Source organism: Corvus kubaryi, unplaced genomic scaffold (assembly GCF_017639235.1).
Source record: "Corvus kubaryi isolate FWS band 111438036 unplaced genomic scaffold, C.kubaryi_AGA036_p1.0 68, whole genome shotgun sequence".
NCBI lineage: Eukaryota > Metazoa > Chordata > Aves > Passeriformes > Corvidae > Corvus > Corvus kubaryi.
The window spans coordinates 11,264,550-11,277,561 of record NW_024582056.1 but is presented as its reverse complement, the minus strand read 5'-3'; positions in this window follow the sequence as shown (position 1 = coordinate 11,277,561).

The following is a 13,012-nucleotide window of genomic DNA, read 5'->3' as shown; positions in this document are numbered from 1 at the left end:
CAGCTCCAGGCCACAAAGAATGGCTTTTGAAATATTGCCCAGGAATGAAGGGATGGTTTAGAAAAGTCAAAGCTCAGCTGCAGTTGAAACTGGGGAAGGACATCAGGGGTACCATGAATTTCTAGTCCTACTTTAGTAACAAGACAGTTGCTTATTGGGTCAGTGGTTTTAATACAATAGACACAGGCTGAGGTACTTGAAGCCTCACTTTTCACCAACAATGTCTGCCAGTCTTCTATACTTAGTGAAAGAGTTCAAGGAGGAGAGGAACTTTCAGTAGTAGGTGAGGATTGAGTCAGGGATTATATGTGAGAACTCAGATGCCACAAGTCCAGGGGACTCTAATGGGCTGTGTCTGAGGATACCAAGATAACTGGCCAAAGTCTTTGCATCAACATGCTCCACAGTTTTGAAGGCTCAGGAGATCAGGGCAGATTCCTGATATAACTGAAGAACGTTGCACCCAACTTCAAAAAGACCCAAAAAGTCAACAGAGAGAAACATAACCTTACTTATGGTTTTGTAAAAGTCATGGAGTGAGTCACCTTGGAACTTCCCCAAACATGCAGATGACTGGAAACAGTGAGCATGGAATTAGTTACCAAGGGTTAGTTACACTTTACCCACAGCTCGCCTGCTCTGATTGGAGGGCTGCATGTGTGGAACTGGGGAGGGGAAAACCAGCGAATGTCATCTCTCACAACTTCAGGAAAGCTCTCAACACTCTCTCCCACAGTCTTGAGAGGTAAAGAAGAGGTTGGAAGTTTGAGCCCAGAGGGTAGTGGTTGATGGATTCCCACATCCCACCACATTTCTCTTTTGGATCTATTTTTTCTTATGATGCTGTCACACTCTGGTGGTTACTTAAGGACCCATCAGATACACTCCAGCTTCACTGCTCACATAAAATGCAGGAGAGAAGAAGGAGGGAGTACAGCTCATGATTGGTACAGAATATATGTGTTAGTGGGAATTAGCAGTTCAGAAATTTAGGGCTAGGGAACAGTAAGAACAGTTAAAAGAATACCGATTCGGTCAGGCACTGTTTCAATGCTTATAAAGTGGTTGGGATAGGGGGAATACATCAAATCTTTGAGCACGGAGTCTATGATCGGTTCTGTCCTGAAGTTGTCAGGATGTACAGTTTTTTATATTGCCCCTTAATAAATCTAAGGACTATGAATATGGAGACTTTTTTAAAAAGGGTCACTAATCTGCATATTGATAGGGTATTTTTTTAATCCACCTTGTGTTTGACTTCTACTGTTGTAAAAGCATTCAGAATGGTGTACGCAGTCTATCCTCAATTCTAAGATTACTGACAAGTAACAGGAACACTTATATCTGTTTTGCTCCTAGTCTCACAACAGTGACAGATCTGACAGCTCCAGAACTCTCTGAGTGGTAGAGAAGTTCTACATGACTGGTGGGGTGGTCCATGAACTGGAAAGGCATGCAAAGTAGTATTCCTTTGTTGGAGTATCTGCTCTGTGTTAATGTATGTCATCACCTTGTGTCACAGGAAAAACGGTGGTGGGCTGTCCTCATGTCTAGTACCCTTGGACTGATTTCCTCCTTTTACACAGTGATCATTAGGGCTAAGGTGTCAGGACCGATTTGGGGCCAAGATATTTTTGTGAGAATTGTCTTTCGTTGTACAAACATGTTTAAGATTGTCAATATTACAGCTGGCCAAGTGCCTGTAAGGATAAGATGGGCATGAGAATAAGGTGCCCTAACCCATGTGCATGGAAGTCCCCAGACCCAGCACCCATTTCCTAAGAAACTTTGGATATTTTTAATTCATGAAACTAAACAGCCATTCCCGAGTACTGCAGTCCTAGACGTGTGAGTGTCACTCCTCCTCCTCCCCTTTTCTTAACAGTTTAAAACCGAAATTATACAATCCATTCCTGAACATGAATATTATGTGTGTCAGGGAACAGCGATGATAGGCTTCTTTCCCAGGGAGGATGAGCTGAGCAAGAAAACGGATTCAGCAGAGCTGGTGCCTCACTGTCCAGATCACAGCCCTGCACTATCTGAGCAAGGTGAGCAAGGCAGCCCTAGAGGTGGAAACCAGGTTGAACTGTGAGTCCAGATCATAAGGTAAGTCAGGTCCAGGGGTCAAGTCAAATGAGTCAGGTGGAGACAGGAAGCCAATCTGCAGGCCAGGATCGGGTTTGGTGAGGGTAATCAGGATCACATACAGCCCAGTGATTGTTGTCTGATGAGAAAAAGCAGTTCTTGGAACAGCCCATAGCAACAAAGGAGAAAATTTTTGACATACAAGAACCGACTTGTCTCCTATAAGAAGTGAAACTTTTGAGAGGCTACGGGAGTGAGACAATGGTGAGGATCATCTCCCATGCTATAGAGAGATGGTGATGAAAATGTGTGAGTGAGACTGCTGGATGGAAAGCAGTGCTGGCCTCTGCATCTGCATGTTCCTGTTTGTATTTCTCATGCCTAAGACTGTAGTGCTAATAGGCAAAAGTATAAAGGGACATTTCAAAATAAAATTTGAGGAGAAAGGTGTTCAGTGAGGTTACGCCAGCCTTTCTCATTTCAAGAGGCTCATGTACATTTTTACCAAAAACCCCGTAACAAATGAACTTAGTCTCACACAGTCCTTGAGCACCATATTGGATCTTTTTGCCCCCAACATGAATTCTATCTTATCAGTTAATAGGTTCCCATATTCCCAGTCTTTTCCTAAATTACTATACCGCATGCATTTAATGCAAATTATTATACAGAAGCTTGCAAACGCAAGCTTCTATACTTGCCTATAAGGCTGTTTTTTATAGGGCATCAGCCATTTCACTGCTGCTGGCCAGTATGAAATAGCATCTCATTTTGATTTTAATGGAAATCCCCTGCAAGCACAATGTTCCAACATCCATAAACCACATTTTCTTCACAAACTGTTTCATTGCAGAGCAGCTAAAAATACTGCTGCACTCTCCTGCACCTTGTGCGTGCTGTCTCCAAACAGCTCCACCTCCAAACAACCACCACCATATGTAGATACTGAAAGAAACAGAGCTGGGTTTTGGTTGGTAACTGGACTTAAGATTTTTTATACTTCTTTCGTTGTTTGTGTGCAGTTTGGGGTGACTGCAGCAGACCTAGTCAGAAGACTATTGTCCATCAAAAAAGTAGTGATCCACAGAACCACTGACCTGAGCAGGCACAAGCCTATGTTCTTAGCAATGGGCATAGCCAAGGCTAACAAGACAGGTCCAAGGTCAATCCAGGAAAGACAAACAACACTCCAGAAATAAGGTTAGGGACAGGCACAATTACTACATAGCTAAGGAAGGGGCTGGGGGCCCAGAACTGAGCTTAGAGGGACCCCATGGGCTATGGGCATAAGTGGAGGCTGTGGATATGGTTGGAGTAATTAGGGATTACTAATGCCTTCACAAATTAGTCCCTGACAAATTCTTGGCATGTCATTCAACTAGTAAGGAGGAGATGTGTGACCTTCAAAAAGAGCTGAGTTGCCAGTGATGCTGATCCCTGGGGGTGCACTTCTGGGCAGAGGGACCTGGGCCTTTTCTCTGTAGCAGACTCTAGTGAGAAGATAAGTTATTTAGGTTTTACTAATCATCATCACTTCATCAACAGAACAATACTGTTTTGGACACCCCAAAGTTATTTCTGAGAGTTCTGATACCCTGATGGCATTTTGAGCTGGTGAAAGCAAACGCTATCACAACCAGTAGGGAAACAACCAGATGAGTTGTTATGGTTTAGGAATGGTGTTCTCCAATTTAGTGTTCCCACTGAAAGCACTCCAAACTCTGTGCTGCTCACTCACTCCCTCCCTCCATCCTCTCCTCCATGGAGGGCTGCAAAGAAGAACTGGAGGCACAAAAGTTGAAGATCATGGTTTGAGATAAGAACATAATTTCCTGGAAACAGCCATGAGAAAAGAAAATGAACAGTTAACAGCCACAATACGAATGAGAGAGGGTACAAGAAAGAGGTGAATGATTCACATGAAAACAATACCTGACCACTCCCTCTGCCACCCTACACCAACCCAGAGGAGATCCCTTAACCCCAGCCAGGAAATGGTGTGAGGTAGTACAGAAGAACCTCTGGGTCCCTGCCATGGCCCCTCCTGGCTAATGCAAAAATGAACCCTGTCCTGGCTGGAACCAAGACAATGGTATGACTGCCTCCTTTCTCTGACTTACACTGCGTTCACTTGTGGTTTTGTTAATGATGTTGAGTATGGCAACGTGTCAAAAGAGGTGTGACCCTAGAACACAGCACTAACATCTTTGTAACTTGCTTTGCCCCTGCATACATAGGCTTAGAGCTTTATGACATCTTAGGTGCCCTCCAGTATCACCGATTTTATCACGAGACAACCTCTGAGATTTTCATGATTTATTTAGGGGACCAAATACCCCCAGCTTGGTGACTGATTAGGTGACCTGATGAGTGAGCTGCTGCTAGACAAGCACTTTGCTGCAGAGTTTGTGGCATCAGCACTGAAATCCTTTGGCTATCTGTGATGTGTATGAAAATTAAAGGCATCACTCTAAATTAAACAAAGAGAAGACAATGATTTTTAGTTGTTGAGGGATCTCATCTTGGACTATGGCACAAACACAGACAGTGATGCACCCCAAAAAATCATGAGAGACGGAAAAAGAAGTGTGTTGTAGAAGCAAAGCCCCTTCAGAAGATGCAGAGATGCTATATGACAAGAAGGTAGTGATTAAAAATATTGACAGCCTTCCCAATGGTTTTGGATCACTTGCCATTTGGTCTCGGTTAGGAACATCCTTTTTCTGCTATTCTGACAAGGCACAGCAGCTGTGGAAAAAATTGCTTTGTAAAAAGTCCTAGAGAATGCCAACTGTTTGCTTTTTTCTCTGCCTGACAGCCTCATGTTTAGTTGAAGTTGCTGGCAACTGTTTTATCAGAACAGCAGATAAGAAAAAGAAAAAAAGAAAAAGGAAAAAGGAAAAGGAAAAAGGAAAAGAAAAAGAAAAAGAGAAAGAGAAAGAGAAAGAAAAAGAAAAAGAAAAAGTAAAAGAAAAATAAAAAGAAAAAGAAAAAGAAAAAGAAAAATCCCACAACTCCTCTGCAAATATTTTTTAATAAAATTTGTGGATGACTTAGCTGGAGATCTCGGTGACTATCTGTATGAGGAGAGGCTGAGAGAGTTGGGATTGCTCAGCCAGGAGAGGATTAGGTTTAAGAGTATTAAGTATGTATAAACACCTGATGGGAGAATGTAAAGATGGGACCAGACTCTTCTTGGTGTTATGCCACGGATGAACAAGAGACAACAGTCACACACAGAAAGAAGAGGCTTTTAGTATGAGGACAGGTTTTTTTTTCTGTCAGTGCATCTATTTATTTACATACTGAAAAGAGCTACTGGCATTCAGTGCTAAAGAGGAAGGTCCAAGGCCAACATGCTGCCTTTCTCTCAGGGCAGGCTGAGAAGCATGATATGCCACCATCTGACGAGTGACCTGTACCTTCTGGAGCAGTGATCTGTTAGTGCACTCAGGGATGTGTCATCTTGGGTGCATGCCTAGAAAGGATTCTCTGGCATAGGGGTTTTTTGAAAAAAAAAATATATTAATGAGAGTTCTTTGGTGTCCACATTTAATCAAAAGGCTTATATCTCCTCTGGTTTGTCTCTATCATGTGGCCAAATATTGCTGAACACAATCATATTAACAGTGATGGTCAAAGCCCTTGAAAAACATATTTCTGCTCTAATTTTTTCTCTTTTATTCAAGGAATAGGGACCAACACAATACTGATCTGAAGACAGGGTGAAGGCAAACAGGTGATATCCAGGGGTGAATTTTTCCCTGTTGGCTGATGGCATATGTGGCCTTTCCTATGGCTGCCAATCCTCTGTATGAGCTGCAGGTATTCTCTCACACCACAGCCATTTCTAAGACCAAGCTGCAGTGGTTTCACTAGGGTTTGTTAATCACCCACATATAGAACCACAAAATGCCTATCTTACTCTGATGCTGAAAGGGTTCTAAGCATAATTACTGCCAAAAGCCTTGTTATCTGTCACCACGATAACAAGAAATGTGAGCAGCTGTCCCAGAAACAAATTTTCCTGGTTGCTGACATGGCTGCCTACCTGCTATGTTGAATCCTTTCGTATCCACTTGGTCAACCAGGTACTTAGTGTTGGCTTTGTGTAAAGACTCAGTGTGTCCCCAGCACACCCTGAGTGCCACCTACACGCTCTTCACACTCAGCAGGCCATGGATAATAACAGGCTTGCAGGTCCCTGTTGCCAGGGAGCACGTCAAACAAACGCTGTCTTTGCTGCATATGAGCCTAATTTTTACAAGTGTTCAGATCTCTCTGATCTTCCCTAGTCCTGGCTATGGAGAAGCCCAGAGGTGCAGACTGCCATGGTGGAAAGTGGAGTCATCTCCACAGTCTTCTGAAAACTTCAAAGAAATCCAGCTTTGATTTGCTGTATTACTGTTCTTGAGGAGCCTTAAATGTAACTCGTCCCTTTTAAATTATATACCTCCTTTACTAGTCATAGAACAGATATTTTTTTGTCCTAGGCTTTCAATTTCTTTTGCACCGTTTGGCCTGGGTTGTTCTTTTTCTTCTTCACAGACAGACTGCTGTCTGGTGCCTCCTGTCCTCATCTTTTTAAAGGACAGACACAGGCTGCCCTGTGCCAGAAGGCATGACAATCCTCTCCTTCTTTTAAAGTTTTCCTGTGAATATAAGTAAGTCACGAGCCCTCCTTGATTTTCTGCTGTTTTCAACTTCCCCAACACAGCCTTGGAAATTCATCCAAATATATTTTCTGCAGTACCTTGAGTGAGACTTACAACACGTGACTTTATAATTCCCAAAGCCTTTTAAAATGTTGTCTGGCCTTTCTCCAGCTTAAATATATGGAATTCCACATGGTATATGGAATATACCTCCTTCATATACAGAACACATGGCAGGCTGCAGAGCATACCACCCATGCGTGTGACATACATAGCGGGAATGCTTGAAACACCAGGTACACCATGGTTAGCCTGGGCAGTACAGTTCATTTACAAGGCTGGATCCCTGTAACAATTTGCTTTTACCATGTTGGTGGTGTTTATTAAAATATCAGACTTACAGGGCTGCAGATGCTACTTTACAATCAACTTCCTAAAACAAAGTGTGTTTGTTGTGGTCAGTCTTTATTTTAACCCTGACTGTGCCAACACACAGCAGCAGCAGGCTGGCAGACAGTGCAGCTGTAGTTATAGTTGCCTATATAGCCTGATGATGTATTTTGTAGCAAAAAGTGTTGCGTGCTGTTCAGTTTAGAGTGCTCAGTTAAAGTGCTTTATAGTGGAGGCTTTTACTTCACTAATAGTACCAAGTGTTAAAGGTTATACAGCTTTAAAAGCCTTTTTTGAAGACCAACTTTAAACATCTTTTCCCAGTCACTCTGTAGCTTCTGAGGTGGTGTGCCCTCTGCAAAAATGGTTCTAAATTGTTGTCCCTGGCTATTATGCAGTGGCCTGCACAATGTACCTGTCACCTTGAAGATGCACTCAATACCAGCGGTGTATTTGGAAAACTGTTGCAGCATCCACCAGGGCAGCCATTGTACCTCCACCTCTACCACAATTACCTTGTTTGTTTTAAAGTTCTTTCTTGCTGCCTTACAGAAGCTTTAAGCTTCTTGGTTTGCAAGCCACACAGGCCTTTAGCTTCTCCAATCAGGTGATTTTTACCCCCAGAGATTCCCATTGGCCCAGGACCATAGTGTCCTCTAACAAGTGTTGTGGTGTAGACATATCTTTCAACACACGTTAAGCAATGAGACACTGGGAAATCTCACATGCAGAGGAATTTTATTAACTGGGTATGAGGAGTAATGGCTGCTGCTCATGCTTCTCCAGCTCCAGCACTGATGAAATCTTTCCTGTGTTCCTCATCATCTTTTCCTGTTATGGATTTACATCACAGTTTATAATGGGTATGACTACAAGACACCAGTGTCTTCTCATTACTTGAAGCTGAATTACAAAGAAGCAGATGTAGCAAGATGGACTTTTCTTCTCTCTCTTTGTTGTTTGGGATGAGTATTTTTCCTTCAGTATCTAACAAGCTACTTTCAAAGGGGTCAGTGGAGTCTGTATTCAGCATTTTGATACCTACACTGATTCACAGAAAAGTTAGTTTCTCATTTTGGGGGAAGGAAAAAGTAAAGTGTTCCCAACTGACAAACCACAGCAGAGAATGTGGTCCCTAAATTATGTGCTCAGAAGGGAAGTTGAGCACATGACTGGAAGTCAAACACCTTGTTTGTTTTCAGATTTCAATGCAGACAAACAACCTGAAAATTTCACAGATGGTGTTGCAGACGAATGCATACTGTGCTGCACTGAAATTCTGTTGTTCTCTTTTGATGCTGCTTTATCTGATAAGCTGTAATCATACTTATGTTATCCCATTTGTTCTCCCAAGCTAGTATCCTAACAACTTGGATAATGAAATATGTAAATCCTATATTTGGCTCAGCAAATGTTTTAAAGCATGAAAACACAACGAAATGGAGCCAAGCAAAAGTCTGAATTCCATGTTCTGATGTATTAATTTCATTATCAATTTCATGCTAATTTTTAAAATGGATTGGTTCTTTTCTTTTAAAAGTGATCACTTGGCAGACTAGTAATGAATGCCTGTGGTTTTAATTTAGATCCCTAACAAATATCCAGACCGTGTTTATTTTTATCAAGACTATTTTTAAAAAGAATTATAAAACTTTGCAATCAGCAAGACAAAAGAATTCCTATCGCTTGGTACTAGACTAATGTCACACTACTGTGACATTGAGAAAGAGCTTTTTAGCCAAGCAAAGTGCTTCATTCCTTTTTCTTAGGTTTTCCATCTCACACAATCTCATTTGCTACAGGATGACGAAAACCGCCTTTCAGATCTGATTGTTCAAATGAAAACTGAGATTCCTATTTTTTCACCTCCCAGCTGCCATATTAACCTCAGTTAATGTCAAGAATGAGAGAACATTGCTACAGTTCTGTATCTGCTTTTTAGTGACCACACTTCAGTCTAGCACACAGGCAAAAGGCTCAATATATTTATAAATGGGATGTTACTTACCTTCACTTTCTTGCCTTGAATGGCTTGTAAGCCTGTAGTGGAAGAATGAAAATGTGCACTGATTACCAGCAACATAATTTGTCCATTCTGGGAATAAATACAAAGGTCCAGTCTGAGAGTTTGCAATTTCATGATCTTTCATGAGCATTCAGTTGACATGGTTTTCATAATGCAGTCATACTAGTAGAAGAAGTACAGTGACAATGCTGTAATTTTTTGGAGATTCATTTAAAATTGACTTTCATTTTGTTATTCCCAGCCTGTCCTTCTGCAGGCTTGAGCTAACTGATATCTTTAGAAAGCTTTCTTATTTGATCATGGTATTTCACTAAGTGAAGATGAGAGTCTATTAGAAAATGGTATCCACCTAATAGTAAGGAGAAGATCCCTGTTAACAGACTTAATAATGAAATAGGAGGTTCTTGAACTACGCTCAAGAACAGAGACCTCGACATGAAGGCAAGTGAGGAAGTGCTGCATGTGGAGGAGGTGGCACAAGAAGGTTACAAGGAGGGGTTTTCCCTTTACTATTCAAAATGAAGGACATACAAGGGTGTATCTTAAATGTGTGGATATTGGTGCTCAGACTTTGAGCCACAAGCAAGAAGCACTGAAGGTGCATGCACTGAGTCAAGGAGCTTCTTCAACATCAGAGCAGTGAATATCCATGTAGCTGATGACAAGACTTTTTCATTTATATACAAATGGACCTTCATCTTCAAGAGGGAAACCGCAAATATAAAGACATTCTGCCTGTCTTATAAGTGTTACTGCTATAATAATTTTCTTCTTAATTATTTTGTTGGATGAGTGTAGCTACCACAAAGAGAAGAAGAGACCTCTCTCTTTTTCAGCCTGATACATTGCCATCAGAAGACTGAAACAGAAGATACCTTATATCTCTTGAGAATTTACACAAGTTCTGCATGTGGAAAATCAAATGAAAGGTAATACCCCCACACCATTTCTCTCCTGATTTCTAGTTAATCTTCTTTTCCCACATTTCTTTCTCAAACTTGCATTTGCTTTCAAAAATCTCTGAAATGAAAGGGAGAAAGAGCTGTTATCACTATTTAGTAGACTTCACTGGGTTCTCTCCCCTTTACTTGATTACATGGTGTTCTAAACCTAAATTTCTCTTTACCTGTGCATATACTTTCCTCTGGGAAGTCAGAAATTTTATGCAGAAGAAGTCTTTGCTTTCTAAAAGAGCAGCCTTGTACTGATGAAAAGAAAAAATGTGTTAACAAAGGCACTGTGGTGGGCTGACCCTGACTGCATGCCATGTGCTCAGCAAAGCCATTCTGTCATTTCCCCTCCTCAGCTGGGCAGGGCAGAAAAAAGGCTTGTGGGTCAAGATAGGGATGAGGAGAGATCACTCACCAGTTACCATCATGGGCAACACTGACTTGACTTGGGGAAACTATTTGATTTTATCACCAATCAAATCGGAGTAGGATAACGAGAAATAAAACCAAATCTTAAAACCTTCCCTCCCTCCCTCCTTCCTGAGCTCAAATTCATTTCCAATTTTCTCTTATTTCTTCCCCCACAGCAGTGCAGATGAATAGAAAATGGGCTGCTGTCAGATCATCCCACAGTGTCTCTGCTGCTCCTTCCTTCTCATGGGGAGGACTCCTCACACTCTTCTCCTGCTCCAACATGTGGCCCTTCCCATGGAAGACCATCCTCCATGAACTTTTCCAACACGAGTCCTTCCCGTGGGCTGCAGTTCTTCCTGAACTGCTCCAGTGTTGGTCCACTCCATGCCAGGAGCACCTTCTTCCCTTCCTTTCCCTCCTTTCCCTCACTGACCTTGGTGTCTGCAGGGCTGTTTCTCTCACATATTCTCACTCCTCTCTTCCCTGGCTGCATTTGTTCTTGCAAAACAACTTTTTACCCTTAAACACTTTATCCCAGTGGTGCCAACACCATCACTGCTGGGCTCAGCGCTGGCCTGCACTGGGTCCATCCTGGAGCCAGCTGACATTGACTCCGTTGGACACGAGGGAAGCTCCCGGCAGCTTCTCACAGAAGCCACCCCTGTAGTCCCCCCCCCAAAACCTTGCCACACAAACACAACACATGCACATATTTATCTTCAAAGCTAAATACAATTGTTGCTTATTTTTAACGACGTGGGAAAATTCTAGTAAAATAAGGCTTGAAACCAAGTTTTAATGGAAGAAATCTGAACAACTAAAATAGTGTGAATAATTTTTTTCTTTCTAGTGGATCTGTTCCTCTTCTACAGCTTACATATCCAGAATGAAATAAAATTGTGGTGTACTTGAATTTTTAACAGGGAATTAAGCTTTTTAAAACTAAAGAATGTGAGTCAGTAGAGTGCATTTAATCATGGACCAGATCAATCATCTTCAATAGTCAGTCTTGCTTGATTAAGGTTTTTAAGATGTGGTTGTTTAGGTGGTGAGTGAAACCCCTATACAGGGTTTCATGTTGCTGTGCACTAATATAATGCTGATGTCTTACTTGTACCTTTCACCTCCTATTCACAACAGTAACAACTCCATGCTTTCTCCTAGCCTAGATGAGACTTCAGTATGGCAGAAACAAGACTGATTAAGGTCCATCTTGGATGAAGTGGAAATGTTTTTTAGTTTGAAATATCAGTAGTTAATCAAAGCAAGCAGGGATTCTTCCACACAAATATTGTCTCAATGTTTTTTTATGCTTTAAACTGCACTAGCAACTACAGCACAAAAGACACCTGTGGGTCCCTTAGTCCTGTCTGTGAGAGACACCCAGAATATTCAATGCATCCAGAATTTTCTAATATTAAAATGACGAGGCACGGGTCAAAGATATTTTGACTGAAATGTGGATGTACTTTAGACCCAGATTTTGGCTTCAGGTATGCAGCTAAAGTGAGCAATCATTTCAAGTCCATGAAGAGTATCAATTATATGATTGCAGTTTTTATGTGCTTCTGTCCATTTCTAGCTTCCTCTTTCATCAACAAAACCCATCAGAAGAAGTGTCTCTATGCTTGTTTTTCTAATTTTAGTATTGTCTCTTGAAACTGTAAACACCAAGTTTTTGCACAACATCATTGCAAATATGCAACACTTGCCAGAATTTTTAGTCCCAATAATTCTACTAGGAATAAGTTGCATGGATACCCTTTAACAGTTGAATTTTAATCCCAGCCATGCAGCTGAGGGACCTGGGGACATGGACGTGCAACAGCCACACTTCTTTAGCTAATTTGCTTCTTCATTCAAAACTTTGAAGGCTTTGTTTCTAGATTAACACTTGGATCTCTTGCCTTAATTAATTTATCTAAGAGAGGTCAGTGGAGAACATATTTGCTTGAGGTGGAGAAACCATGGTTTAGTACATCTACATTTTCATGTAAACAAAACAAGCTTAACATCTGAGCCAGTCAATGACTGAGCATATTTTTTTTCCTGGCTATCATATGGACATGTTGGTATGAACACTGGTTTTAAGACCTAAAGTTGCCTAGTTCAACTACTTAACAGTAAAGAATTTCATTAGATTTTGATGGGAATTTTCTAGCAAAATCCTTCAGGTGTTTCTGCCTTCTCCATTAATATTGCCATAAATGAATCTCTGTTTGCTGTGATATTTTGGTAATTTAGTGACTAAACTCATTTCATCTTTTTCCTCTAAGGCAATCTATGCACAACAACATTTTTTTTTACCTTCTCCTCATTCTTCAGTATTACCTTCCTTCATTTAAATGAATAGGATTAGGAAATCAGAACATGGAGAACTTAAAGGCAGCTGTTTATGGTACCTTCTATCCACACAGATCTGCATGGATTATCTGTTGCCTTGTGGTGATGAAGATTGCTCCAAGGATGCAGATACAGCTGCTTGATCC